This window comes from Haemaphysalis longicornis, unplaced genomic scaffold, assembly GCF_048455015.1.
Source record: "Haemaphysalis longicornis isolate Haplotype H1 unplaced genomic scaffold, Haemaphysalis longicornis Haplotype H1 scaffold_2, whole genome shotgun sequence".
NCBI lineage: Eukaryota > Metazoa > Arthropoda > Arachnida > Ixodida > Ixodidae > Haemaphysalis > Haemaphysalis longicornis.
This window is the reverse complement of record NW_027526295.1, coordinates 205,393,986-205,409,388: the sequence shown is the minus strand read 5'-3', so window position 1 is coordinate 205,409,388 and position 15,403 is coordinate 205,393,986. Positions and strand designations below refer to the sequence as shown.

The window sequence follows — 15,403 nt, the reverse complement described above, 5'->3', positions numbered from 1 at the left end:
GTTGTAGTCCCACACTAGGGCCGAGCGCCAGGCCGGGGAGTCGTATGTACCTATTTTACCGGTAGGTGCCCGGCACCACCAGGGCACACGATTGCACATGAAAGAGAAAGGAAAGACGGAAAGGCGGGGAGGTTAACCAGGTGCAGAGCCCGGTTTGCTACCTTGCACTGGTGGAATGGGGCTCAGGGGATAAAATAGGGGGCGTGAGAAAAGTAAGAGGTAGTAGTGGGAAGGGGCGCACTCAAGTCCAGTTTCGGGCACTACAGTCTTTCCTGCAAATTCGTTTCGCTCAGGAAACGTACAATGGCTTTCGCCGCCTTCTGTGAACTTGATGGTGGAGACTGATGACCTAGGATAGTCTCTACTGTAAGTGGTCGACTGTCCAATCTTCTGAGCGTGGTGCCTTCCACAGCCAAGGTGGACGCTCAACCGTGCAACCACCTGTGGCAGGACATGCCGCCAGACTCTTTCACCCCCGGCAATGGCGCAACGCGGCATGATGGCTGGGGGCCTCGCCAGATGGACAAGGTCAAGGGCCCCCCGCAAGGGCAAACGCAGCTTTCCAGGCATGGATTGCCCGAATTATACACACACACTTTATATATATATATATATATATATATATATATATATATATATATATATATATATATATATATATATATATATATATATATATATATATTTATATATATATATAGTTTACTGAGCGCGCACGTGACCTTTCAGCCGTTGCTCTTTCAATGTACTTATTCTAATATTCTAACTTTGTGGTTAATTAGACAACCGTTGTACCAATGTTTGGAGTTGCCAGCGCCTTTTTATGTTGGAGCTCAACTTTCCAATAAGTCATTATTTTTTCCCTCTCTCTAAGATCACAAATATGCAAATTAACACGGACACTGAAACTTAACTATGCGTTCGGCAATGCTCACCTACAACAGCTTCCCCATTCAAGTCTTGCGCGTGAGTGCGAGTTTCCCTGTTTTTTTATCTCAGCTATAGCAGGTCTTCCGCGTCTGTAATTCAGGAACATTGGTTTCCAATTTATAAGTGTCACTCCTGTCATTTCTTTCCATGGTTCACTCGGTCGAACTAAGTGTTTGACGCTTTGCATTCACTGCCGAGTACTCCACTGCCAGGACTATCTAACGCCCTGAATTTCCAAAAAATGCATATTTGGCAAAAGTACCATCTTTAGGCGTTATAAACGGCATAACTGCCGGGACAGAATTTTGAAAACCCACAAATGAGCAAAATAGAAGAAAAATACAACTTTCACAAAAATTATTTGACAAAATCAAAAATATTCACCTTAAACACCCCACCAAAGAACGAAGAATAAATAAAAAAGTTCGTAAAACAAACATTCAAAATTCAAATAGAAAAATAGTCGGAATGGTGAACCGCGTTAGAGCACTGCACGGGCCTGATTTTAAGTCCCGAGCCCCGCCCGAGCTCGCTTTGTGAAGCCCGAGCCCGACCCGGGCCCGTACCACCTAGCCCGGACCCGGCCTGGTCCCGTCTCAAGCCCAGGCCCTGGCCGGGCCCGGTCATTTATTTTTGAGCCTAGGGAGGGCCCGCGCGTATGTGACCAGGCCCGGTCTTTGACGCTAAAGAAAATTTGTTTATTATATTTGGTTCAGTGTCTTCGTAGCGGATAATCAGACGGAGAATCTAGTCTGTACAATCACGTCGTGAAGAGAACGCAAAAAATAAGGGTTTAAAAGTGCACGTAGTTTAGCTTACAACGTCTGCAGTTCACGTCACATCGACGTCGTAATAGCTCGTATTCTTGCACGAGAGACACCATGACCTTTAGTTGTCTCGGCCACAAGTTGGTATTGCTAAAAATTTTTGATCCACATTTGAATCCACGAGTATGTACGTGCGTTGAAATATTTCACCTCCAGTGGTTGTTAAGCGGTGGTTTCTTTATGACGCGAGTTTGATTCCCCGCCGCGGCAGCCGCATTTCGATTGGCGCGGCATCTAAAACACGTGTACATAGACATAGGCACACAGCTCCAGGTTGTCTGAATTAATTCCTTACCCGTTAGGGCATTCCTTGTTACCGCATCTTTGTTATGTTGTACACCAACATATAAAATCTTGATGCAGTACATAAAATGTCATTAAAATTACAGCATAGTGACTATCAGACCTAGCAAAACACGTTTTTCAAACAATGCGTACAAGTAACATCAAGAAGCGCGCAAAAATAAACTAAGAATATTCATTCTAATGGTCTTTTCTACACTTCATGTCGGAACTATTAATGGCCGGGCCTATGAGTTCAAGCCCGAGCCCGGCACTGGCCCGCGACATTAAGCGCGGGCCCGGCCCGGGCCCGCCGATAATCGACTTCGGGCGGCCTGGCCTGGCCCGCGGGCCAGGTCGGGCCCGAGCTTTCGGGCCGGCCCGGGCCCGTGCAGTGCTCTAACACCTGTCATGGTTATAAAAGCGGAAATGGAGATAATTGGTGGGACCGAATTATAAATAACCGAAAGAAATAGTCAAAAATAAAAGGGCTCATCTACCCGCGAGGGGGACTCGAGTAAATGCGTCGCATAGGGGGTGGGTGTATTGCGTTAACGTTTAGTGTTTGGGGAGTTGGTGGTAGTGAATGTGTTGTATAAGCAGCTTCTTGACGTAGTTTGAATGAGTCAAGGATATAAGGCGCGTTCGTAGCCTTTCATTCTGTGTCGGTTTTGTGGCGCAGTGGGAAGAGCACCATGTACCTCGCGTTCCGCCCACAGGTAGTGAATGCGTTGTATCAGCAGCTTCTTGACGTAGTTTGAATGAGTCAAGGATTTAAGGCGCGTTCGTAGCCTTCCATTCTGTGTCGGCTTTGTGGCGCAATGGGTAGAGCACCATGTACCTTGCGTTCCGCCCACAGAGTCGTGGGAACGAAACCAGGCGCCGGTAGGTATTATTTTTTTATATATAGTGTAGGGGGAGGGGTGCGGACCTGTTGTTGAGAGCGAGGAGGGTAGCGTGATGCGGGAGAGGAGGAGTGGGGGAGAGGGCGCACCTGGAACGGCTGTTGCGGACACCGAGGCATCGTGAGTTAAAGAAATGCTCTGCATTTAAAAAAGTTTCCCCCCTAAAATGACCTGCCTAAATAAACAATACCCATATAATACCTCCCCCTAAACCGAAGAATAAACGAAATAAGCTCCCAAAAAAGAAAGCTCGAAATTCACACAAAAAAAGAAAAAAGACGAACCGTGTAACACCCTGCATTCCCATAAAAATGCAAATTTGGGGGAAGTAACCCCTTTAATTGTTAAAATTACGTTGTCGTATAATCGGTAGAACATAAATTTAGAAAATGAAACATAAGAAAAAGAGAAAAAAAAAGTGTTCGCAAAAATTAATATTCATCTTGTAAATCTCCCTCAAAATCCGAAGAAAAAAACAAAAAATGTACGCAAAAAATGCTCGAAATGCAAAAAAAAATGAAAATGGTTAACCGTGTAACGCCCTGCATTTTACCAAAAATGCAAATTTGGAAGAAGGAAAACCTGTAATCGTAATAATAGCGAAATTAAGATATTTATTTGGACAGAATTTTTAAAACCCAAAACTAGGAACTCAAATAAAAATAATTTTTTTATGAAAAATTACACGAGAAAATTAAAAATATGCGTATTATACATCTCCACCCAAAAGCGGAGAACGAACGAAAAGAGTCCGAAAAAAGGCGTTCAAAATACAATAAAAATAGCGAAAATAGTTAACCGTGCAAAGCCCTACATTTTCACAAAAATGCATATTTGGGCAAAGTGATACCTGTAATCGCTATAATATCGTAAATGGAGATAATTGGTCTCACACAATTTTCAGAACACCAAAAATTATTCAGAAAGATGTGAAATTTTCGCGTTTTTATTTGGATTGCACGGGAGCAACAAACGTTTTTTCCTCCTTCCTTCACAAAAATGATCTGCAAAATCAAAACTACGGATTTTATGGATCCTTCCCAAAACTCGAAGAGTAAACAAAGAAAGTGCTCAAGAAACGTTCAAAATACAAAAAATAGCGAAAATCGCGAACTGTAACACCCGGCATTTTCAAAAAAGGGAAGATTTGGCGTAATGAACACATATAATTGTTATAATAGCGTAAATGGAGAGAATATTTCTGACTGAATTCCCAAAACCCCAAAATAAAGAAAACAAAAAAATCACATAAATGATCTGACAGCATCTAAAATATGCATATTATCATGTGTTTCGTAACACCGGCGCCATGAGGCGACTGTGACGACCAAGTGCGTGTGTTCTCTGATCCTCGTCATTCAGAGCTTTCGCGCTCGCGCTTGGAACCCTGTGTTGGAGCTCTCCCGAAAAGGCTCTCTCTGCCCCTACTCATCTGTTCGCCGCCTTCAGAGACGCTGGCTCAACAACTGCATGTTTATAGCACGTGACAATATTGTATACACCTCCCCCGGAAGCGAAGATGGAAGTAAAATATCCGCAAAAAAAAGAAACTTTCAAAATACAAATAAAAATAAGGAAATTGTTAACCGTACCACTTTGTGCATTTTCTCAAAAAAGCACAGTTAGCTGAAGATTTTTTTAATCGCTATATTAGTGTAAATAGAAATATTTGGAGGGGGGAATTTTTAAAATCTATAAAGTAAGAAAACAAAGTTATAAACATTCCACAAAAACGAACTGAGAGAGATAGCGAATAAACGTTTAATAGAGCAAACGGTGGTGGTTGAGCCGTCACTCGGTGGGGTGGGTTCACCACAGTCCAAGTACCCTTGGGCTTTGGCTGCAGCCCTTGTACGGGTGGCCAGAAAGATGTGGTCAGCTGGACGGGAGCTGGTCAGCAGACCCTCCCCCTTCTCTGGGGAAGGGTTGGGATTGGGGTAAGCGAGGGAGTGTTTTGACAGGCCCACACCATGTGGTAGGTAGTATTAAGAGAGCGGCAGAAGTGACAGGTGAGGGTGTATTGGGTAGGGGAAATAGCGTGGAGGATGGGTGCGCTGTAATAGATGTTTGTTTGTAATCGACGCCAGATGATTGCTTCCTCCTTGGTTAGTTGAGAAGGTTCGAGAACCTTCTATTCAGTTCGGACGCGTATGGGCAGAGGTGCGCGAATTTTCATTTTGCCGAGAAAATTTGCCATGTAAGTTCTTATCCTTTCACACTCCTGTTTTATAACGTTCTAGAGCACATTTGCACAAACTTTGAGCCTCGCAGCAGCAACAGTTCTAAAGTTATAAACGTTTTAGGGGCGAAGCTCCTCTTGCTCGGGCCCTGTCCCGTCCCTCGTTGCTGCTGTATACAGCACGGCACATTAATGATGATTGTGGCAGGATCCCCCTAGGGATTGGCCAAAGAGGTCAAAACATTCAACGCGTTCGTTGCTACCCAACAAGGAAAAGAGTGTGTGGGGATCGCGACTTTCACGCGAACCTCTTTCTGGCTAGCTTCCCATCGCGGCCGGCGTTGCACAATTGTGCGCCTCGCTCGCGCGACGCACAATTCGTAGACTTTTTGATCGCAAAACGTAAGAACAAGAAAGTGTCTAATGCGGATGATGAAACGAAACGACGGGGCTCCGAGGCATGTACCTGGCAGCGACTTCAGCGTAAAGTCGTTGAGGGATAGAGTCGGCAAAGTGTATTGGAGCGGCCATCGTCACGGGGTGCATAGAGTCTGCATAAGGCAGGGTTGAAGTCGCTGGAGCTCGGGGTATGGTGGTGGCATAGGACACAGGGGCAACAACGGGGCTTGACGGCAGTGCAGCTGGGAGGGAGTCAGCGACTTGCTGCTGGATAACGGTCCTGAGTTCAGGGCTGAGAGAAGATTTTTGCTCGGGCACATAGTTGATGATGGACAACTGCCGAGCCACTTCCTCGCTCACAAACTGCTCGATCCATTGCAACAAGGTACCGTTGCCGTCATCAGCGGCCAAGCTGGACACAAACTGATTTTCTGCGAGGGGTCGCCGAGTGAGAGCCCTTTGCTTCCGCAACTCGTCGTAACTCTGGCAAATAGTAACGACCTCGGCCACAGTTTGGGGGGTTTTTCGCCATGTAAGTTCCTCTCGAAGGCATCGTTGTCTATGCCTTTCAGAATGTGTTTTATCCTTTCTAGTTCGGGCATGGCACTGTCAATCTTACCGCACGGGGCGACAACATCCTCAATGTAAGAAGTGAAGTTTTCACCCCTTTTCTGTGCCCGCTCACGCAAACGCTGCTCTGAGAGGAGTTTTCGAGCAGCGGGGCGGCCGAATGCTTTTATGAAGTCGTCTTTAAACTCAGGCCACGTTTTAAGACGTGCCGCGGTGTACCAGAACCATTGCTCTGGGAGCCCAGTCAAGGAAAATTCGACATTATTCAGCTTGAGGTGGTCGTCCCAGTGGTTATGGGTACTCACCCTTTCAAAAGTAACAAGCCAGTCCTCTGCGTCTTTCTCGTCGGTGGTGTTGAATGAGGGAGGGTCCCGCTCACGAATTGCACCCGCGCAGACGATGGGTGTTGGGGCCGGCCGGGGGTCATCGTTGCGAGACATGCTGAGAGGGTCGAGTGTCCGATTGCGGAGCTCCAGCGTAAGAGAACGAACGGCGCATTTCCCTGTCCCTGAGGGAAATGCCCGGTTGGAATGGCGCAGACAGTGGTATTGAGCGGACCACAAGGAAAGAAAGAACACGGGGTGGGATTTTTAATCCACAGAGAGATAGCACGAAACGTGAAAGAGTTTTTAAATATCAGCGAGAGAGTCGCGGCTATCGTGATCTAGCTAAACAAGCGATACAGGATAAATATAGTGCAAGCCTATGCGCCAACAACCAGCTATGATGATGAAGCCGTAGATAGCTTCTACGAGGATGTCGAATCAGCAATGAAGAAGGCAACAACGCAGTTCATGATCGTTATGGGAGAGTTTAACGCAAAGGTCAGTAAGAAGTAAATAGGAGAAAGGTCAGTGGAAAACTTCGGATTAGACAATCGCAACAGTCGAGTAGATACCCTGGTGGGATTTGCAGAGAGAAATAAACTGAGGTCATTGAACACATTCTTTTCCAAAGTAAAGAATATGAAATGTACTTGGAAAAGTCCCGATGGTACAACGAAAAACGAAATCGACTTCATTCTAAGTGACAACCCCGGTATCGTCCAAGACATAGAAGTGCTAAGTAAGATTCGGAGTAGCGATCACAGGATGGTTAGATGCGATTATGATGAAACAACACTTATTGCGCCCAAAAGATTTGGTGGTGCCCACAGGCACCAGACGGGGGTGGTTCCCTATTCACGGGACCCATATGTCGCCAACAACTCGCGAGATAACGCTGAATCTTAGAAGAGAAAGAACGAAACTCGTGAAAAATACCAAACCCCGCATGGAATCAGTCAGAGCCAGATTTCAGGAGTTTAAAATAACTATTCATAGCAAATGCTCGCTTTTGAACGAGCAGGAGGAAGTCAGTGTAGACAGGCTAAATGACAACCTAACATCGGCACTCATTGAATCAGTAGCAGCTGTGGGAGAAGCAACATGTACAGAACAAACTGGAAAACTAACTAAAAACCTGAAGGAACTGATCGCCAAACGTAAGAACAAGAAAGTGTCTAATACGGCAGATCGGATTGAATTGGCGGAGTTGTCGAAACTGATTAACAGAAATAAAACAATAGACATTCGTGCTTATAACATGGCAGTGGTCGAGGAAACGCTGCAAATAGGCGAAAGCTTGAAATCAACTAAGAGAAACCTAGCCATCGGCGAGGACAGGATGTACGCACTTAGATACGAGCAAAGTAACATAACGCACAACTTGGACGAGATTATAACGGTAGCAGAACGATTCTACACCAGACTGTATGCCAGCAACGTTATACCAAGGGATACTGCTGAGAGTACAAGCTTAACTTGCAATTTGCCACTAGTAACTAAAGAGGGGGTAAGAGAGGCTCTCAAGGTCATGAAAAGAGGAAAAGCTGCAGGAGACGATGGCATAACCGTAAATCTTTTGAAGGCGGGAGGAGATATTGTTCTGGAAAAGCTCGCTGCACTATTTTCGGAATGCTTGAAAAATAAAAAAAATGCCCACATCCCGGAAAAACGCTACCATTATTCTGATTAATAAGAAGGGACATTCCAAGGACCTCAAGAATTGTAGACCTATCAGCCTACTCTCCGCTGTTTACGAGCTTTTTACCAAAGTTATAATAAGCCGCATAGGTGACAGCCTGGATTCCCATCAACCTAGAGCTCCCATCCCTGGGCTGGGATTCCCATCAACCTAGGATTCCCTTCAACTTAGACTGGGTTTAGGAAAGGGTACTTAACCATGGATCACATCCATGTCGTCAACCAAGTGATAGAAAAATCCGCCGAGTACACTAAACCCCTTTACGTGGCATTGATAGATTACGAGAAAGCGTTTGATTCTCTACTCACCGCAGCCGTTTTAGAAGAACTAAAATACTAGGGAATAGAGGAAACCTACATAAGACTTCTAGAAGACATATGTAAGGGATGCACGGGTAGGATAACCCTCCACAACCAATGCGATAAATTTCCGATCCGTAAGGCAGTAAGACAGGGAAATACCATCTCTCCAAAGCTATTCACAGCATGTTTGAAGGGGGTATTTAGAAAGATTGACTGGGAAAGGTAGGATTAAGGATAAACGGAGAATACTTGAGCCATTTGAGGTTTGCGGACGACATGGTCTTGCTGAGTGATACTGCCAAACACATGCAAAGAATGCTTGAGGAAGTACAATCAGAAAGCACGGCCATGGGGCTCAAAATAAATACGAATAAATCTAAAGTAATAAGGAATAAGCATGCCAAGAACATCTTTTTCAGCTCAGGAAGCGAAACGCTAGAAAAAGCAACAGAATATAACTACCTCGGACAGATGGTTAGTGTTGGCCCCAATCATGAGAGAGAAATCCGGCGCAGAATAGGTATGGACTGGGGAGCACTCGGCAAGCACTCCCAAATAATGAAAACTAAGCTACCTCTGTCACTCAAAAGAAAAATCTACAGCCAGTGCATACAGCCGGTAATGACATACGGAGCTGAAACTTTGCGCCTTAATAAACAACAAGACTGCACACTTAGGTCGGCTCAACGGGCCAGGGAACGAATAATGTTACGAATAACATTCAGGGACAAGAAACTAGCTACCTGGATCAGAGAACAAACTAGAGTTGACGATATCATTGTTCAAGTAAAGAAAAAGTAATGGACTTGGGCTGGCCATGTAGTGAGACGAACCGACAACCGGTGGACAATTATAGTAACAGAGTGGATACCAAGAGATTGGTCTAGTAGAAGGGGAAGGCCGATAACACGATGGAGGGATGAAATATGGAACTTCGGACGTAAATAAGGGGCTCGATTAGCGCAGTACAGCAGCGGTTGGAGGTGTATGGGAGAGGGCTTCGTCCTGCAGTGGACCTGAGCAGGCTGCTGCTGCTGATGATGATGATGATGATGATGGTGGTGGTGGTGGTTCGTTGAGGATGAGGTTGAGGCAAAGTGAGGCGAAGGTTGCGATAATTGTGCAAGATGTTGTGGTGGCGTGATGAAAGAGCGGGAGGTGGAGGAGGCTGGAACGTGGGTTCTGTCCCTGAGGGAAATGCCCGTTTGGAAGGGCGCGGACAGCGGCTTGAGCCGCCTCCTTTCCCTCTAGGGACGAGTGGCCAAAGCCCCAGAAATGTACAGCTCGGGGAGGGGATTGATTAAAGCGAGCATGCGTAAGGCGGGTAGTGAGATGCGTCCACGTTGGATGTTACGACAGGCTTGCTGGGAGTCTGTTGTTATTGTAAGGTATTCGGAGTCAGTTGTAGCGGCGATGGCTATGGCAATTTCTTCGGCAGTGGTGGTTGATGTCGAGAGAGTTGTAAGGGAGGTGAGCTCCCTCACACCCTCCCAGGCAAACGACACGCAGCAAGACGACGACGCAGACGACACGGAAAGCGTGAACGAACAACGTGCCAAGCAGAAGACGGTGGCGCAGCGGCGCACCCTCGAAAGCCTGAGGATGCGACGCATCACGAGCTGCCGTGACAAGTTCGACGAGTACGTCAACAGGCGCTTCGATGCAGTGGAGCACGACGTTCACACGCTCAAACAGGACGTACAGAAGGTACAGGAGTCGCAAGCGCACATGCAGACGATCCTAGCCCAAATGCAAGTAACGCAAACACAAATTCAGAACCTCCTCCAACGCAAATTCGGCCAGGAGAGCGGCGACCGCGAAACCGGACCAACCCGCAACGCACCATGACGCGACGAACCAAATCGAGACCCAACCTGTTAATATGGCAGTGGAACGCTAATGGCTACAACTATAGGAAAGCGGCACTAACGCAATTGATACAAAGCAAGCAGAGACCCCCCGACGTAATTTTCATACAGGAGACACACGCCGAGCTCGAGCCGCACCTCACGGGGTACCGAGCGCACGCCAGCCCCCCGAGCGCACGCACGAAAGGCAAAGGAGCGGCACAGGGGGTGTGCACCTTCGTGCGGAAGGGGATCCCTTTCGTCAAGTGCGGGAGCCTCTTCGGCGAGGGCGCGCTCGAGTACTGCGTTACCGAAGTGCTGGTGGGGAAGAAGAGCAAGGAGTCCATCTTCCTCGCTAACGTATACAGTAATCCGGCGCACAGTCACCAGCGCTTCAAGACGACCCTCCGCAAAGCGCTGAACGAGGCGGCAAACAACACGGTCGTGATCACCGGCGACTTCAACGCACCGCACAAGGAAATCGGGTACACGAATACGACGGGCAAGGGGAAGGAGCTGTTGGAGGAGGCAGAAGAAGCGGGTTTCACGATACTCAACGACCCGTCAGCTCCCACCCGCATCGGCACGTCGGTGACGAGAGACACCAACCCCGACCTGACGTTCGTACGACTGTCGCGAAAGGCGAGGGGACGGGTGAGCTGGATCAACACCGGGGAGAATCTCGGGAGCGACCATTACGTCCTGGAGATCGCATTACCCGTCTCGGCGGCACCCGCGGCAGCGAACAAGTACAAGCAACGCATCACCGACTGGACCCTTTTCCGAACGCGAGCGGATGAGGAGCAGGAAGACGACATCAAGGACATAGACGCGTGGACGAAAGCGCTCGTGCGGACGATCGCCGACGCAACCACCGAACACGAAGCCGACGAGGAAACGCCTCAACTCGATAGCCGCCTCGCACACTTACTGGAGGCGCGCCGGTCGCTCCAAGAACGGTGGAAAAAAGGGCGCAAGACCAACCATAGGCTCCGCACGAAGATCGCGAAGCTCGGTCGGGAGATTGCAAGCTACAGCAAGAAGCTCTGCACGCAGCGCTGGCACGAGGTGTGCAGCGAGGCGGACGGACAACTACACAAGGGGCGAACGTGGAAGCTCTTGCGCTGCCTCCTCGACGACACTTCGACGAAGGGGTACCAGCAGCATCGCCTAGCGCAAATCGTACACCGCGCCGTCAAAGAGCTCGGGCGAGACGAGACGGTACGACGCCTGAACGCCAAGTACCTCCCGAGCACCCCCGGGGAACAACACCACGACTACGCCGGCGAAGCCAACGCCGAGCTCGATAGGGACATCGAGGAATGGGAGGTCCGAGCGGTGCTGCAAGCCATCAACTGCAAGTCGGCGGCCGGCCCCGACCGCGTCGCAAACAAGGCGCTGCGAAACCTCGGAGACGCAGCCATCGCGTCACTCACAAAATTCTACAACGAGCGCTGGCGGGCGGGCCGGCTACCGAAGCAGTGGAAGGCAGCTCGGACCGTCCTCATTCCGAAACCGGGCAAGCCCCCGAACATCGACAACCTCCGACCAATATCGCTGACGTCGTGCGTCGGCAAGGTGTTGGAACACGTGCTCAACAACCGCTGGCAACGGTACCTCGAGACGCAGGGCCTGTACCCCAACTCCATGCTGGGCTTCAGGGCGCAATTGAGTACGCAAGACGCCATGATCCAACTCTACCAAGACATCAACGACAAGTCGGAACGCACCCGAGACACCAAGGCGGTACTCGGCCTAGACCTTCAGGGCGCATTCGATAACGTTAAACACTCCGCCATCCTGGCCCAAGTGTCCCGCCTCAACCTCGGGAAACGGTCCTACGACTACATCAGGGACTTTCTGTCCGAGCGGACGGTCGAGATATGCGCGGGCGACCTCCAACTGCCGGAGAAACAGCTCGGCAGCGTCGGCACCCCGCAGGGATCGGTCATCTCGCCGCTCCTCTTCAATCTCGTAATGATCGGGGTGGCGAGACGGCTCGAAGGGATCCCGCAAGTCCGACATACGATATACGCCGACGATATCACGTTATGGGTGCCCGGCGGCAGCGACGGGCACATCGAGAATACACTGCAGGAAGCGGTAACAGCGATCGAAGATCACCTCGCCGACACGGGCCTCCGATGTGCGCCTCAGAAGTCCGAGCTCCTGATCATCGCTCCCCCGGGCAGACGCGGAAAGAACAGCAACGACAAGCCCAACATCACGGTTCGCACGAGAGACGGCATCCCCATCCCGCAAGTAGCCACCCTCCGAGTCCTGGGTATGTACCTGGAGGCGAGTGGCAGCAATAAGACCACGGTGGATCGACTCCTCACCAAAATCGGCACGGCGGCGCGTCTCATCCGACGCGTGGCCACCAAACACCAAGGTATGCGAGAGGCCAGCTGGCTACGACTGCTACAATCGTTCGCTATAAGCCACGTGGCGTACGTAGGAGCGTTTCACAGTTGGCTCACGCAAGAACGCGATCGCATCAACGCCGCAATCCGCAAAGCGTACAAGACGGCCCTCGGTCTCCTACAAAGCACCAGCACCGACCGGCTGCTCTCCTTAGGGGTGCGCAACACCCTGGAGGAGATCAGCGAAGCGCAACGCACGGCGCAGCTCGAGCGGCTGCAAGCGACGCGGACGGGCCGGGCTATCCTGGCCAGGCTCGGCCTGCAACGATCACCGAACGAGACGGCGCAAGCGGGGGACGTCCCATCGCTCCCACAAGACACGCTACGACGACTCCGGGTCCTACCGCTACCCCGGAACATGCACCCGGGCCACCACCAGGATCGGCGGACAGCACGGGCACGGGCAATCACGGACGTCCACGCCACCGACACGGGCGCCAGGTACGTCGACGCCGCGGCGTACCCGGGAAGGCCCGGGACCTACGTGGCGGTGGCGGTACGAGCGACGACGGGCGAGGTGGTCAACGCCTGCAGCGTTCGAGTCAGGTCGGCGCGACAGGCAGAGGAGGCGGCGATCGCCCTGGCGCTCCAAGATCCCGGATGTACAACCGTCATCAGTGACTCAAAGACAGCCATCACAGGTTTCTCGCGGAACGCGGTGTGTGAAAGTGCAGTGAAAATAGCGAAGTGCAGTGCAGTGTGCAGTGAAACGACGCCGGCCACCTACCTTCGATGGTTCCCGGCGCACGTCGACATCAGCAACAACGGCAGCGGCCACCCCAACCGCAATGAGACGGCGGACGCCGCCGCGCGCGCACTCACCGACCGCGCGGCGACAGGCCAGGGAACCCTGAGCTGGGGTCCCGGGCGCCGGCCGAACTCGGTTGTGGGGGACGGGGACGACGGCGGGGGACCGGACCCCATCGTAACATACAGTGAAGTGCTAGGGTGGTACCGGTACAACCGGCGCACCATGCCGCCGCCCCACAAGGACCTCACGAGACACCAGGCGGTGCTGCTCCGGCAGTTACAGACAAATTCAGTATTAACGCCGGCACTGGCGCGCCACGTGTGTCCAGAACTATACGCCAGTGAAAAGTGCAGTATGTGCGGTGCGGTGACAGCAACCCTAGCCCACATCATGTGGGATTGTGAAGTGCGACCGAAAGAGGCGGCGGACCCGTACGGGCCGCTGCCCGCTAGCATCACGAACGCCGTGAGGTCCGCAGACATGGACACGCAGACAGCCGTCGTTCAGCAACTCGAGGCTGCTCTCGCGCGGCAGACGCGGGGGGAGACGCAGCGGGGGACCCTCGGGGGCAGGACGCCTTGGGGATCCGACGCACGCCGAACCCACCGACGCCGGCGCGGGGCTTTAGTCATCGGGACGCGATAACCGCGTGAGGCGGGGATCGGCCCTGCGTGGCCCATATCCCACGCCTACTTGTTGGCCCCAATAAAGTGTTTCTCTCTCTCTCTCTGAGGGAGGTGAGAAGTGTGCCTTCTGAGTTTACAACCGCCAGAGCATGAGCCTGGCGGGACCCCTAACAAACTGCACACAATAAAAAAATATTCAATTAATTACATCTACCTCAAAAAACGAAGGATAAACAAAAACAGATCAATAAAAAAGAGTGACAATGGCGAACATTGTGCCGCCCTGTATTTCCACAATACAGCTTTGTGGAAGGAGCACCTAAGTGTTTTCCAAAAAGATGGGACCGGGCGTGTATGCCGACATCTCTATTTTGACAAGAATTCGCTATAATAGCCGTTTGTTCACTGGGGAACACATATCTGAAGTTTTTTTCCGAACAAGAAATTGCTTACCAGACAAAAATTCTGCAGAAATTTCGATAATTACCTACCAATGCGTAGCATTCTTATTCCGCTTGTGTTGAGTGCGAATTCTTTACAGTCATTTTTTTTGTTTTAATAACTCCGGTGCGACCAATTATCTCCATTTGCTCAATTAGAACGATTACAGGCGTTACTTTCACCAAATATGCATTTTTTAAAATAAAGGGTGCTACACCACTTGCAATTTTCTGTATTTTTAAATATTTTCCTGGTTTTCCAGTTTTTCGAAATTTCGTTCGACCAATTATTTTCATTTACGCTGCCATAATGATTACAGGTGGAAATTCCGCGATATCTGCAATATTGTGGAAATGCAGGTAGTTATTGGATTCGCCAATTTCCGTATTTTTATACGTTTCTATTTTTTTTTCAGAATTTAGTTAGGCCAATTATCCCCATTTACGCTATTATAACAATTACAGGTGGAACTTCCACAAAATCGGCATTATTGTAGAAGTGTGCCCCGTATACGCACACTCTGATTAACAAAACTGTTACGATGACCTTCAGACCTTTGCGAAGAGACCACTATGTTTTGGATATGCGCCAACACAGTGCCGCTTTAGAATTTCGACAGTTCGATAAGTTAGAAGTGGTTCTTGAACATCTTATGACTTGACACGGGCACAAGAAAAAATGAACGAACGAAAGCGCTGTCATCTGTCTGGTTTCTTCTTGCTCCATGTCGAGCTTGCTCTACTTCAAGATGTTCATTTTGTTCAAGTCCAACTTGAAGCGTCGGGGAGGAGTGGTCTGGTGGAAAGTGACAAATACTGAATCGCTGCAGCTGTTCTACTTGCTTGGTTCCGGCCATATATGATCAGTCTGTTTCGCCGAAAAAACAGGGAGGATTT

The 15,403-nt window shown here is 49.8% G+C and overlaps 1 protein-coding gene across 1 annotated transcript in view; it reads right to left on the bottom strand.

Annotated features, from left to right (window-relative positions):
• LOC144167608 (integrin alpha-9-like) overlaps nucleotides 1–15,403 on the bottom strand; it is a 108,431-nt gene that overhangs the window by 82,970 nt on the left and 10,058 nt on the right. The window lies entirely within an intron of this gene.